Below are 11,213 nucleotides of genomic sequence, written 5' to 3' on the forward strand. Positions count from 1 at the left end.
GGAGGGGGGAGGAGGTGGAGAACAGTCATCAGAGGAGACTGTCCGGTATTGATTGTTGCAGGTCTTCCTGTGGTTGTTCCCTGTCCGAATGTGTTTATAAGATGTGGAAATCCCCGGCCCAGTCACTGTTCAGCCCTGCCACAAACGGCACAGTTATAAAGGACAAGGGCTGACCTACTGGCGGAGGAGGGCTCCACAGGCAAAGCGCCTTCTTCGGGGCCTCCCGGCACCAAGGACGCGGCAAGCAATCTTTCTTCTCTGAGATTAAGCTGGCCTGCAGCCACAGTAAACACCCAATCTCCCTTACAGGGAGGAAAGATTAAATATCTGATTAAAATTTTTGGCTGCTAATTTATTGAACTTGGATGGATGAACCGTGTGGGAGTCACGTGACTTTCCTTGTGTGTCTGCTGTTGTTTTTCCACCGAGAGAGGTCACGGGCTCCGAGGGGGCGTTGGGGGCTGGTGGGCCGAGGAGCGCTCTCTCCGACCAGCTTTGAAAACTCGGGGGGCAGTTCTTTCCCAGCGAGGCCGGGAATGTCCGCATCCACGGTGGCAGTTTCTGTTCCAACCTCTCACTCTCTGTTCTTGTTGCTTTTTGCAGATTTGGTGCATTTCAGCCCTCCCCCGCCTATTGTTCCGAGCCGCCCAGTGAAATGATGTCATGGGCAGCTTAAAAGTATACAGGAAGTCTTCAAAGCTGAATGACTTCAATACACTTTATTCCGTGGACTCTTGCTGCTGGCCGTCTATGGAAACCACACCCTGCAGGCCTGGGGAGGCAGCCCCAGGATTAGAGCCTCTCTCCTCCTCCATTCTCTCCCCAGCCCACGTGGCCAGTGGGTCCACCCCTCACCTCCATCCCAGGGCCTTGGACCAAGGCCAGCACCAGGGGAGGGAAAGGAAGCTAAGAGAAAGGAAAGCCAGAGGAATCAGAGGTCAAAGGGAGTTTCCTCAGAAAAACAGGGACACAGGACTCTCAGGAGAACCAAAGGTCACCTTCACTGGCCTTTGGGTGATAGAGGCAGTCAGTCTGGCAGAGCTGCCGGTCATGGCAATGTCCCCAGACAGGACAAATGACAGAAACCAGAAGGGATTTGCCTCAATTGCAAACTTCAGTGAGACTGCTGCATTGAGAGTGCTGCCCAGTGATTGTGAGTTGTCAAGCACGAGGCGGTTTGTAACAGGAAAATAATAGAGGGCTTGACAATTCACCGTATGAGTCCATTACAAAACCTTTGCAAGGTATTAGCCCATTTTAACAATGGCTATCAAAAACAAGGCAGAGCATTTTTTGACTTGCCTGTCGCACAGCTGTCAAGGATGGAAACCAGGACTCAAGTCCAAATCCCACGTACTTTTCAGCACTCCACTCTGTGCTCAAAATAGGGTTCTGGCTTCCTTTCCTTGTTCCTATTCCTTATAGAAATTGCCCCAAACTAGTCTTTGTCTGGCTATCTAGTTTGTAGTATAGCTCCATCTTACACAATGACTAGAGCTTTCCTTTGTCCTTCCTTCCCCCATACATGACACAGAGCTTGTGGTTGGCCCTGGTGCCTATGTCAGTTTGGGTCTGCTCAGTCCTCCAAGGTTGGTCCTTGCTATTGGCCAGGTATTGCCTCGTCATAATGGGGACACTATTGCTCAGTTGTACTGGTATTGAAATAAGAAAATGCACCCAGAACCAGGCACCTGATTTCACAAACACATTTTCCACAAACACGTAAGGCAGGAGATCTTAATGTGAGGTCCATACACAGAATTGCGGGGTCCATTGAAACAGGATAGGGGAAAATTACATCTTTATTTTAATTACCTTTCATTGAAATCTAGCATTTCCTCCAATTATGGATGTAGACAACATACCGCATTATTATTACAACATCTGCAACTTTATCACTAATAGAAGTCACACATTTTTTCAAATCACATTTCAATGTAGCACATTCCTCAAAATACAATTCTTGCTCATCACTACTTAGAATTAGGGTAATTATTAGGCCTGCTGCTAAATCTTGACATTTATTGCATTGTTACTAAAACATATCATTTAATATCACAAATTTTTTGAAATATTTTGATCATGTAGGCCCCTACATGATAGAAGGAACCCAACCCCATTTGGAGATTATTTCCACATGCCCCTAATTATTTCTTGAAGCACCTACAGATATTTCAGACTATACTTCCATGTAATTGGCTTTCTTTGTAATCCTAAGTATATTATTTTACACGTTTAAAAAAATTTTTTCTGACAAGGATTCCATAAGCTTCCCCAGACTGCCAAAGGGCTCCATGTATCAATTAAAAGTTAAGAGCCCAGATAGTATTTTGCTGGAGTTGGAGGACTGAGAAGGTATAAAAGGCTTGATAACCTGATAAACTGGGCCTTGCCACTACTTGCTGGGCCTTCACTCTGGGCAGGCAGAGTGTGGTGGAAAAGAAGCCAAGGCCATGTCCAGGAAGGAACTGGGGAGACTTGGGAAGCTGTGCTCACTGCACATCTCGCAGGGTTGCTATCGAGGCTGATCCACACCTTCACACTCTACTCAAGAGCTGTATATGCCAACGAAGCATGCAGCAGTGTTCCTTCTCACTAAAACTCACATAAGCACTCACCAGGGCTGCTCGGTAGCTACGCAGCCGCACTACTCACCTCCAAGACTTTGCCTCTGGCTCTCTCTTTAACTGTAGAAAGAGCAACAACAGGATGAGCTGCTCTGTGTACAGTTAACAAGCCTGATTTCATGGTACATTTAAGTGGCAACTATGCGCCAGACGTTACACAACACGAAAACCAACTTGAGTACCTCTCCGTGGCCTTCAATTTTGGGAGTAGTCCAGTTAGCAAATGAGAGGGACCTGTGTTGTCAGCACTCGGGAGTGTGCACAGCCATTGGGGATTTTTGCCCAGCCCATCTGGCTAAGATTATCTGAGCACACACGACATTAATGCCTATTCACTATATGCCAGCATTGCCATTCTAGATTTTCATTGCTCGTGTAATTAGAGTAACTCCAGGTCTCCCCTGTGTAGGCAGACATAGTAACACTCATGCCCAACTCTCATGGACTCATGCCCCCCCTGCATAGAAGGAATCCAATCCCTTTTCTTTTCAAGATTCTTTTCTCTACCAACCCTGTTTCTTAAAGACCCTGGGGATGCTCCAGATATTCTTGTGAATGAGTCTAGGCTGACTCTTGACTACCATCCCTGTAGCCTGCTTCTAGGATCCAAGCCTCCCTCTATTGACTGCTGGCTTTGCTGCCCCATGCCATATGTCCATGGGCACTGCACACTCCTGCTGAACCCTGGCTCTCCGGACTGTGGATCAACTCTTGGGTACTGAACTCAATCCTCCAGGCACTTGGCTACTCAGCAGTTGGCTGCAAAATGAGAAGAGTGCCCTTTCCCCCACTCCCACTCCCACTGCCACAAGCTCCCATTGCTAGAGGGCGGCCTGGGCTCAGAGACGCTGAATGGCTGGCTCATGGAGCAGTACCTTCTCTTACACAGATAGTCCTTCCCACCCTAGGATGTGCAGAGCCCTCCAAAGCACCAGGGTAGAGACAGGTTCAAGAATAACCAAGCTGGCCATTTTTAGAATTGCACCTTCTCTCCAATTGCAGCTTAATTTGCCTCATTACTGAATCAAATTTATCGTGCTTGACATCCCTTTTCTTACACGGAATCCTCTCTTAGAAAGATTTGAAGGCATTCCCCTATACTCTAACTTCTGCTGCCCTGCTCTGCCCTCCCCATTTTGTTCTCAAGACAAATCTGCAAACACAGGACCACTTTCAAAGACCCGGTTTGACTTCTAATAGACGGGTCCCCTCAGCCCCTAGAAAAATGCCTTTACAGTTGACTGGAGGGTGGAGGGGAAAGGACTATCCTAACTCCACGCCCTAGATCTGCTTACATTTAGTAGAACTGGTCTCCTTCTTTAGACACTCTTGAGGAAACCAAGTTGTATAAGACAGTGAGAGGACCTCTTGCTCTAGCTTTCTGGACTTCCAGTACAATCCTGGCATTACGGTGAGGTGGAAAGAACTCAGACTTTGGGATTAGATAAGTTCCACTCCAGCAGCAGTTTTGACATTTACTAACTGTGACACTTGAGTAAGATCTCTCTAAGCTTACTTTCTTTTTCTGTTTAATATGTTTTTATTGATTTTTAGGCAGAGAGGAAGGAAGAGGGAGAGAGAGAGAGAAACATCAATGATGAGAGAGACACATCAATTGATTGCCTCCTGCACACCCACTACTGGGGCTCGAGCCCACAACCCAGGCATGTGCCCTGACCTGGAATTGAACCCGGGACTTCCTGGTTCATGGAATGATGTTCAATCCACTGAGTCATATTCACATTTAGGGTTGTTTTGAGGATTAAATGGAATGCCTAATATACAACACCGAGTACAATGCCTTGCATATAACTAGCAATTGATACATATTAATTCTTATTTTGAATATTACTTTTTAAGCTATGCTTCGGTGTACTAGTTGGATGCAAAAAGCACTGAGAGAAGGTTTCTGGAATTGCATATCGAGCTTATTTATTAGAAAAATATTTCTTTGCTATTCACTAAGCCCTAAAATAAGAAAATAAACAATATGAAATTGTTTACATTATGAAATAACAGCAGACATATTACTGACTAATCTTCAAAGTAAAATCAAAATTATACTATTTGATAATAACATATAGAAAAAAGAAAAAGGGAAAAGAGGCAGGAACAAGAATTTCTATTATTCATGTACCTTTATGTGCCAAGCAATATGCCAACATTTTTGCTGTATTCTCTGATGGTCACATTATAGTGAGGACATTGAGGCTCTTTAGATTACTGCTCTAGAATATAATAAACTAGAGGCCCAGTGCACGAATTTGTGCACAGGTGGGAGTCCCTCGGCCTGGCCAGCGATCAGGGCCAATCGGGGCCGTCTCGCCCAGTCCTGATCGGGGCCAATGGGAAGGGACCACAGGAGGGCTCCAGAGCATGTCCAGCCCTCTCCCCCAGTCCTGATAGGCCAAACCCCAGCAGCAAGCTAACCTACCAGTTGGAGCATCTTCCCCCTGGTGGTCAGTGTGTGTCATAGAGACTGGTCGAGCAGTTGACCAAACGGTTAACCAATCAGTCGGACACTTAGCATGTTATACTTTTATTATATAGGATACTATTCTTTCTTCTTTCACCTTCCTGTGTGTGTCTAAGACTCAGGCCTAACTATCCACTTCCTATAAAAAAAATCTAGTTCCATGCCCCATGGTTCTAATCTTCGTTGGCTTTATTCCAGATGCGAAGTACCCTGGTTTACTTGGAGAGATGACCATAGACTGCTCTTCCTCGGGTTCCCTCTGAGACCAACAGAATCTCAAGCTGGCACTCTAGGAGAGAAGCACTGAGACTGTGCTCTGAAGGTATTCAGAGACCTGCTGTACTTGTCACTTTTCCTTTCCTTCCAGCAATTTCAAAGCGGCATTCACTGTGACCTGCTTTGATTGGGAACCCCTGGAAATTCTGAACAATGTTCTACTTAAATCTAGTAAAACCCCACTTCTAACAGAGTACTGGGAAGAAACGGTGGGCAGGAGGACTGATGGAAAGGGGGAAATCTCCATGCTGTGGCTCTATGTGATTTGATTCTGTGACCTTCAAAGTCTGAAAAAGAAAAGCAGGTTGGTTCATAAACAACCAGAGACTAAAATACTTCTGATTTCCTTTTATTGTACTTCTGGGAACCAACCAATTATGTTTAGAACTCTGGGTGATTAGAAGGGTATTTTTTGTTGTTTGTTTGTTTTGTTTTTAAGCTGATTCAGGAACCATAGTGAGTTTTCTGGGCTATTTAATTTGACATTTTTGTCTAATTTTTGTCACCCCATCATAAAGGAATAGAAGAGTTTCATCTAGAAAGAAGGAAGCCAATCAGTGACCAACGCTGCCAGGTCAAACACCAAGAACAAACACAAAGGGCTGGATTCCCACACATCACCCCTGGGCCCATTTCCAGGACAGAACCTGAATGGTGAGAGGCAGAAGGGAGGCTGGAGACTCCGCTCTGCTGCAGGACTTGTATGATCTCAGGTGGCTGACGTATGCCTTGTGCTTCAATGGAAAGGATCACGACGTTGAGATAGTAAACAAAGCCTGTGTCACCCTTAAATAAATAGAAAAAAGAGCCAAGAGTTGATATGGTCATAATACCTTACCCTTCTATAATACTCATTGTGTTCAAAGCATCTTCAGAAGCATTATATGTTTTGATTGATCCCTCATCATAACCCAAATAGGATTAGCCCCATTTCTCATAATTTTGTGGCTGAAAAGCTGCCTGCACTAATGTTCTTTTGAGAAAAAAAAATATAAGAAGTTTAAAAACAATTCTGGAAAGACTTAGGACCACCCATCATCCTTCTAAAACATGTGCACACACACACTGGAGAGGAATTGTCCTTACATATTTATTTTTACTCTAATGCTTTATACAAGTCAAACCTTGAAGGACACTCCACAAAATTTATGAAAAAAAAAATACTTCTCCCTTTTCATGTTCTATTAAATTTGAGGACCTAATTTAAAGCTAACAGGTAAAGTAATACACAGTCCTATATGCTTATAAAATTATCTCATCTTCCAAGAAAGTCAAAACTAAATTCCATCCTCTGGAATGATTCATGCTGGCCACTTAGATACCTGCTAACTATTACTATGATTTCGAAAAATAAAGGTCTTATTCTGTTTTTTAGGTGGTTTATTCTGTAATGTGCATGTGGTTGCAACGTATTTTTAAAATGTTTGGCCATCAATGTGACATAAATCTTAAATAATGACAATAGATGGCAACGAAAGTCTCCATTATTAGTATTATATGGTAGATAGAAAGTTAGATTCTAGCTACAAAAATGAGGGTTTTCTACTAACTCACAGCAACCTTGTAATTTGCTTTACTCATCTACAAAAGGTGGTAAGGTAGAGCAGGGAGGCAGGCAAAAGACCAGGAATCTAGCCTTCCTGTGCCTATAACTTTAGGTGATACATTCAACCTCTGGATAGTGTTCATGAAATGGGGAATAAAAGCATTTTACCTATTTGAAAACAAAGAATTGGCCCTAGCCGGTTTGGCTCAGTGGATAGAGTGTCGGTCTACAGACCAAAGGGTCCTGGGTTCGATTCCAGTCAAGGGCACTTACCTAGGTTGCAGGCTTCTCCCCGGCCCGGGTCCTGGTCAGGGCTCTTGCAGGAGGCAACCAATTGATGTGTTTCTCTCACATCGATGTTTCTCTGTCTTTCCCTCTCTCTTCCCCTCTCCCTAAACATCAATGGAAAAATATCCTCAGGTGAGGATTAACAAGAAAAAGAAAAAGAAAACAAGGAATTGGGTCAATTTGCTTATGGTGCTTTTATTTCTTAAGATTTTAAAATTCAATTTATTGGGGTTACATTGGTTAATAAGATTATATAGGTTTCGAGTGTACAATTCTAGATTTATGGCCCTTTCATCAAAGCATTTAACTCTAAAACAATCTTGTAGATGAACTCAAACTGAAACCACAAGAATGTGTCTTAAACTTTTTTAAACAGCCAAACCTCTACATGGATTTTGTACGGATATTTGGGAGAGCGGTGAAGTAAATCAGTCTTTCTGTCTGGCTCTCATAAACGGTTGCTCATCCTAATAAAGTAACCCAAGCACCCGCTATGGATGAAGCACAGAAGATGAAAGCTTGTTGCCTCCCGACTGAGATATATATATAAAGACTGGCTGTTGATCTTAGAGAAATTTCCACTTCTAAGGACATATTTTTAAAACTCCACCTTTGCTTTTATGTTTCCTAGGTTACCATAAACGGAACCTACACAAACACTTTATTTGTACCTTCTTCATGTCTAAGATGAAAGTGCTAAACTATCTTAGACTCATAACCAGCCTGCTAGCTCCCTGAAATAAACATTTGTCCCTCCCTCGCCCTTCTCTTCCACCATCCTCAACTTCGGCCTTGCCTACAGAAGGGACATAAAAAATGTTGAACTGAATTGATCTAACTCTCTTATTCAGCTGATGCTTTAGCTTTTGCTAAATGTTTCTTATCTCTAGTTGGGAGCCAAAGCATTGATAAGATTTTAAAAACTGAAAATAATACTGAAAGTAGCAAGTGCTAGCCCAGAAGAGATTATGTCTACCTCAAATAAGAAAAATGAGAGTGACAGGATTAAGAAGTACAAATTGGCAGTTACGTAATGGTCCCCGAGACGTAAATTACAGTATAGGGAATCCTATATAATAAAGAGCAAATACGCTAAATAGACCGAACAGTAGAACGACTGTCCAGACAACCTTCCAGATGAAGCCGGGGCTGCGAGGGCCGAGGTCCTTGTATGAATTTTGTGCATCAGGCCTCTCGTATAGTCAATCCTATATAATAAAAGCCTAATATGCTAAGTGTCCATTCATCCAGTCAGCCATTCAACAAATCAAAGCATAATATGCTAATGATATGCTAAGGCCTCTCAACTGCTCGCTATGACATGCACTGACCACCACTAGCACTCCGACCAGTAGGTTAGCTTGCTGCTGGGGTCCGGATGATTAGGACTGAACGAAATGAACCAGACCCGCTCTGGAGCCCTCATGCAGTCCCTCCCTGGCTGGCCAACCTTCCACATCCCTCCCCGGCCCCGATTGTGCAGTGGTGGGGTCCCTCGGCCTGGCCTGCACCCTCTCACAATCCAGGCTGAGGGAACACCCCCCCACCCTGAGTGCACAAATTTCATGCACTGGGCCTCTAGTAATATCATAATAATTATGTACGGGGCCAGGTGGACACTTAAAATATCGGGGAAATTGCTCTGTAAAGTACATGATTGTCTAACCACTATGCTGTACATCTGAAACTAATACAGAATAATATTGAATGTAAACTGTAATTTTAAAAATATGAATATTAAAATATTAAAAATATTACATTGGAATACTGTAAAATGCTCTAATTATTTGTTTCCATCACTAGTCAGGGATCCCATCTGGAGTTCATCTGCAACTTCAAATTTGCATAAGAAAAGCTTCCATTGGAAAGTATCAGTGTCATTTTGCAAATTCAAAATATTCAGGTAAATTGTTTGTTCAATTTTATTAGTATTTGTAATATTATTTTCCAAAGTCACTTTTAATAAGCTCGTTCTTAATAAAGCCTTGACTTGGAAATTTTTGAAGCACTTCTGAAGTAGCAGGTGAAGGGAAATACCGAAAGGTGTAGTTATCCCTGAAAGTAAGAGAAGTGATGCAGATGGAAGATCCACAGCTTGTTCGGTATCTCCAGGGTGCCCACAAGGAGGTATAACTCAGTACTTGGGGAACTTCATATTGACTTCTAGGGTTCTAGTAGCTGGTTTATCCATAAAGGGATGCCTGCCAATCTGCTATAGCTTCTCTCTAATTTGATAGGGTCTCCGTTTGCTTTCTGATGCCTCAAAGAAAAAATGTTCTCCTTTTTACAGAATCCACTCTGAGCGAAATGCTGTGAGAAAGTCACAGGCTCCACATATAAAACACGAGAGCTCCCTCTACAGAGGTTACCAGCAAAAGTGCCCTCCAGCTGGTTGCCTATGCTGGGACCCAGAATAAAGCCAACAAAACAAAAACAAAAACAAAACAAAAGGAAGCTCTGTTGGCTTCCTTCCATGAGCACATAATAGGGTGGGAATGAGAAGGTAGAACTACTCCGTTTGCCAAGCAGAGGAGAGGAGTGATGAAAGAAAAGTTATTCTGTAAGAGAATGGAGTGTATGTGAGCAGATTATTGCTTGTGTTCTGTATAAAGTTTTCCTGAATAACAATGACCAATTTAGTTTATTTCAAGATATTCATATTCTTCTCTCTCTCTCTCTCTCTCTCTCTCTCTCTCTCTCTCCCCCCCCCCTCCTTTTTAAGTGGGGAAGGCACAGCGGAAGGGGTGTCATGAGGAGGAGGAGAAGGAGGGGGGAGAGGGAGGGGGAGGAAGAGGAAGAAGAAGAGGAGGAGAAGGAGAGGAGAGGAGGAGTGAGAAAATTATAAAACAATACAGCAGCAAGCCCAAGCCGGGCTTTCCAGCACCACTGCAGAGGCACGTCCCACCACATTCCTCTGAGTGTGACCGGCTGGCCAGATGAAGAGCTTCAAGGTCATCAAAGGAAGGAGAAATGAGGAGTTGCCTGAATCTGTGTTGATTGGTGCATTGCACAGAGCAAGGATGAAACGTAAAACTCAAAGGGAAAGGGCAAAGAAGATGAGGAATTATATTCCTGAGGAAACTGTGCAGCTTGAGAACTGTGAAATGTCATTGGCAGGTAGCCCATTACCTTTAAGAAAATGTGAAGTATGTGCCCTGCAGACAAAGGGGACCCACTGTAAACACGGCTCAATAACTCTTTCAAAGGAGAGAGAGGGTTTGTATTTACCTTTCAGAGACATTGGGTCACCCTGCTTTACACTAAAAGAAGGAAATGTCTCTAACACCTTAAAGTCTTGAGTGCATACCACATACCACAGAACTTGAATATGGCTGATAATGGGCACAGCGGTCATTGAAAGGTAACCGACTAGGCAGAAGCATTCGTATGGGTAATATGTTCTGATGACTTCCAAAGGTTAACGTATGTCCTCTTCCCAGAAGTCAGAGTGTATTCTCTGTTTAAATATATTATTATAATCAGACTATTTTTTAACCTTCAAATAAAAAATGAAGAGTGGGGGAGAGCTTTCTACCCATCCCCCACACACCTCCCCATCTATACAGAGAAAACCTGGAGTAATAACAGTATTTAAAGACTTAGGGTTTCCTAGAAAAATAACATTTGGGCATGCACTGTGACAGGATTCTGGAATATGTTTGAGATAGTGTAATCTTCTATAATATTCTTTATTGGAAGAGAGGGGAGAAGAAGGGGGAAAAAATTAACTTAAGGACTAAAAAGTGAATGGATGACTGGTGAATAGATAAATAAAATCTGGTATATCCATACAGTTGAATGCTACTCAGCAATCTAAAAAGGAATAAAATACACACTACCACCTGGATGGACTTAAAAACACTATATTACGTGAGAGAAGTCAACACATGAAAAACCCACATATTGTATGATTCCATTTATATGAAATGTCCGGCAAAGGTAAGACTACGGAGACAGAAAATAACATAGCATTTGCCTGGGGTTGGGGCTGGGAATGGAG

This window comes from Myotis lucifugus, unplaced genomic scaffold (assembly GCF_000147115.1).
Source record: "Myotis lucifugus unplaced genomic scaffold, Myoluc2.0 scaffold_200, whole genome shotgun sequence".
Lineage (NCBI taxonomy): Eukaryota > Metazoa > Chordata > Mammalia > Chiroptera > Vespertilionidae > Myotis > Myotis lucifugus.